The sequence below is a fragment of the Schistocerca serialis genome, chromosome 4 (genome assembly GCF_023864345.2).
Source record: "Schistocerca serialis cubense isolate TAMUIC-IGC-003099 chromosome 4, iqSchSeri2.2, whole genome shotgun sequence".
Lineage (NCBI taxonomy): Eukaryota > Metazoa > Arthropoda > Insecta > Orthoptera > Acrididae > Schistocerca > Schistocerca serialis.
Genome location: NC_064641.1, coordinates 408,973,586 through 408,976,827, shown reverse-complemented (window position 1 = coordinate 408,976,827; position 3,242 = coordinate 408,973,586). Strand labels below are relative to the sequence as shown.

Here is a 3,242-nt window from a genome sequence, read left to right as displayed (position 1 = left end):
GTGTCGACAAAACACGTAGCTCATCCGCTGTAACATATGAGACGTACAAACTGCTGCAATTTGACTTTACATCGTGTGTCAGCTTTCTTCGATAGTCTGTTACGAGCCTAGCGTAATGAGTTTATAGACAGCAGTCAGACGACGTTTAAATAGTAACAGCTCCACGCAACGATTACCCAACAGTAAAGGACATGAGGCAATGTGTCAGTATACGTAGTGGGAGGGGTGCTCACGTAATCTGAGCCCGGATAGCTCAGTCGGTGGAGCATTAGGCTTTTAACCTAAGGGTCCAGGTTCAAGTCCCTGTTCGGGCGGAAATTTTAATACTTTGGTAGCCGCACGTCTAGTAGCGGTGTAAGCACTACGGAAAAGAACGCAGCTACGCCGTTTCCTGGCACTGCAGTGCTTTAAAACGGTAGCAGTTGCATGTGTCGCTAGGGTCTTGCGCTACTGGCAGTCGTGGCCGAGTGGTTAAGGCGTCTGACTCGAAATCAGATTCCCTCTGGGAGCGTAGGTTCGAATCCTACCGACTGCGTGCGATTTTGCATAAAAACGAGCAGAAATTTTCGCACACATGTGACATGCGTGGGTGAATGCGGATCCAAACCATTCTCAACAAGACGGAAATTTATGTTTAAGAATACTGTTTCGCGACGGCCACTGTCTGTTGTGCCTATCGGTTCACCTCGCACGGACGCTAGTACTGCAGAAATCAGTCGCAGGCCCACGAACGCGCCCCCATCCTTTTGTCGCGCCGTCGCCGTGTTCGTGAGTACGCAGATGTGCTTGAAAGTGTAGGACAGAGCGAGCATTCATTTCTTTCTATGAGTCGGAATTCGATTCATTCGAGTGCGGCAAAAGCAGTGGTGCAGCGTTTCTTTTCTTAAGATCTCGCAGCTGCTTGTAAGTATGTCCATCGTTTAAGGCGACACAAAACTAGCGTCAGCGGTGCGTCAGTGGGAAGTCGGTGAAGTCGCCATTGGAGCCATAAGCCAGCAATTACGACACGCGAGTCACTCGCACACCATGCAGCATGTACTACAACGCCCGGCCGAGGGACCGGACAGCCCAGTCGGTAGAGCGCTAGACCTTCAACCAAAGGGTCCTGAGTTCAAGCCCCCGTCCAGGCGAAAATTAATACACTGTCGTAACGGCTAATGTGCTGGCAACGAAAGAACTACAGAAACGAGTGAGGCATGTCGCGTTCTGCCGTCAGATTGCTTGTAAAGGAGCAGTTGCACTTGTCGGGCCACCGCCATGCGACCGGCAGTCGTGGCCGAGTGGTTAAGGCGTCTGACTAGAAATCAGATTCCTCTGGGAGCGTAGGTTCGAGTCCTACCGACTGCGTTTCCTTTTTGTGTCGAGAGGTGAAGAACATCTCCAACGGAACCGTGAAATGAGCGAATACGTGGGAAGCCCTGCGTTCGAGACGCTTGTGAATTTTACAGTTGTCCAGTGAGTGTCGACAAAACACGTAGCTCATCCGCTGTAACATATGAGACGTACAAACTGCTGCAATTTGACTTTACATCGTGTGTCAGCTTTCTTCGATAGTCTGTTACGAGCCTAGCGTAATGAGTTTATAGACAGCAGTCAGACGACGTTTAAATAGTAACAGCTCCACGCAACGATTACCCAACAGTAAAGGACATGAGGCAATGTGTCAGTATACGTAGTGGGAGGGGTGCTCACGTAATCTGAGCCCGGATAGCTCAGTCGGTGGAGCATTAGGCTTTTAACCTAAGGGTCCAGGGTTCAAGTCCCTGTTCGGCGGAAATTTTAATACTTTGGTAGCCGCACGTCTAGTAGCGGTGTAAGCACTACGGAAAAGAACGCAGCTACGCCGTTTCCTGGCACTGCAGTGCTTTAAACGGTAGCAGTTGCATGTGTCGCTAGGGTCTTGCGCTACTGGCAGTCGTGGCCGAGTGGTTAAGGCGTCTGACTCGAAATCAGATTCCCTCTGGGAGCGTAGGTTCGAATCCTACCGACTGCGTGCGGATTTTGCATAAAAACGAGCAGAAATTTTCGCACACAATGTGACATGCGTGGGTGAATGCGGATCCAAAACCATTCTCAACAAGACGGAAATTTATGTTTAAGAATACTGTTTCGCGACGGCCACTGTCTGTTGTGCCTATCGGTTCACCTCGCACGGACGCTAGTACTGCAGAAATCAGTCGCAGGCCCACGAACGCGCCCCCATCCTTTTGTCGCGCCGTCGCCGTGTTCGTGAGTACGCAGATGTGCTTGAAAGTGTAGGACAGAGCGAGCATTCATTTCTTTCTATGAGTCGGAATTCGATTCATTCGAGTGCGGCAAAAGCAGTGGTGCAGCGTTTCTTTTCTTAAGATCTCGCAGCTGCTTGTAAGTATGTCCATCGTTTAAGGCGACACAAAACTAGCGTCAGCGGTGCGTCAGTGGGAAGTCGGTGAAGTCGCCATTGGAGCCATAAGCCAGCAATTACGACACGCGAGTCACTCGCACACCATGCAGCATGTACTACAACGCCCGGCCGAGGGACCGGACAGCCCAGTCGGTAGAGCGCTAGACCTTCAACCAAAGGGTCCTGAGTTCAAGCCCCCGTCCAGGCGAAAATTAATACACTGTCGTAACGGCTAATGTGCTGGCAACGAAAGAACTACAGAAACGAGTGAGGCCATGTCGCGTTCTGCCGTCAGATTGCTTGTAAAGGAGCAGTTGCACTTGTCGGGCCACCGCCATGCGACCGGCAGTCGTGGCCGAGTGGTTAAGGCGTCTGACTAGAAATCAGATTCCCTCTGGGAGCGTAGGTTCGAGTCCTACCGACTGCGTTTCCTTTTTGTGTCGAGAGGTGAAGAACATCTCCAACGGAACCGTGAAATGAGCGAATACGTGGGAAGCCCTGCGTTCGAGACGCTTGTGAATTTTACAGTTGTCCAGTGAGTGTCGACAAAACACGTAGCTCATCCGCTGTAACATATGAGACGTACAAACTGCTGCAATTTGACTTTACATCGTGTGTCAGCTTTCTTCGATAGTCTGTTACGAGCCTAGCGTAATGAGTTTATAGACAGCAGTCAGACGACGTTTAAATAGTAACAGCTCCACGCAACGATTACCCAACAGTAAAGGACATGAGGCAATGTGTCAGTATACGTAGTGGGAGGGGTGCTCACGTAATCTGAGCCCGGATAGCTCAGTCGGTGGAGCATTAGGCTTTTAACCTAAGGGTCCAGGGTTCAAGTCCCTGTTCGGGCGGAAAT

General features: G+C 50.7%; 6 non-coding genes across 6 annotated transcripts; all 6 read left to right on the top strand.

Annotated features, from left to right (window-relative positions):
- The first annotated feature begins 242 nt into the window (after positions 1–242).
- Trnak-uuu (transfer RNA lysine (anticodon UUU)) lies at positions 243–314 on the top strand. The gene has a single exon. It is a non-coding gene; the product is annotated as a tRNA-Lys (tRNA).
- A 139-nt stretch (positions 315–453) lies between these two features.
- On the top strand, positions 454–535 carry Trnas-cga (transfer RNA serine (anticodon CGA)). Its single transcript has one exon. It is a non-coding gene; the product is annotated as a tRNA-Ser (tRNA).
- A 731-nt stretch (positions 536–1,266) lies between these two features.
- On the top strand, positions 1,267–1,347 carry Trnas-aga (transfer RNA serine (anticodon AGA)). The gene has a single exon. It is a non-coding gene; the product is annotated as a tRNA-Ser (tRNA).
- A 564-nt stretch (positions 1,348–1,911) lies between these two features.
- Trnas-cga (transfer RNA serine (anticodon CGA)) lies at positions 1,912–1,993 on the top strand. Its single transcript has one exon. It is a non-coding gene; the product is annotated as a tRNA-Ser (tRNA).
- A 735-nt stretch (positions 1,994–2,728) lies between these two features.
- On the top strand, positions 2,729–2,810 carry Trnas-aga (transfer RNA serine (anticodon AGA)). Its single transcript has one exon. It is a non-coding gene; the product is annotated as a tRNA-Ser (tRNA).
- A 354-nt stretch (positions 2,811–3,164) lies between these two features.
- Positions 3,165–3,237, top strand: Trnak-uuu (transfer RNA lysine (anticodon UUU)). Its single transcript has one exon. It is a non-coding gene; the product is annotated as a tRNA-Lys (tRNA).
- The last annotated feature ends 5 nt before the right edge of the window (positions 3,238–3,242 follow it).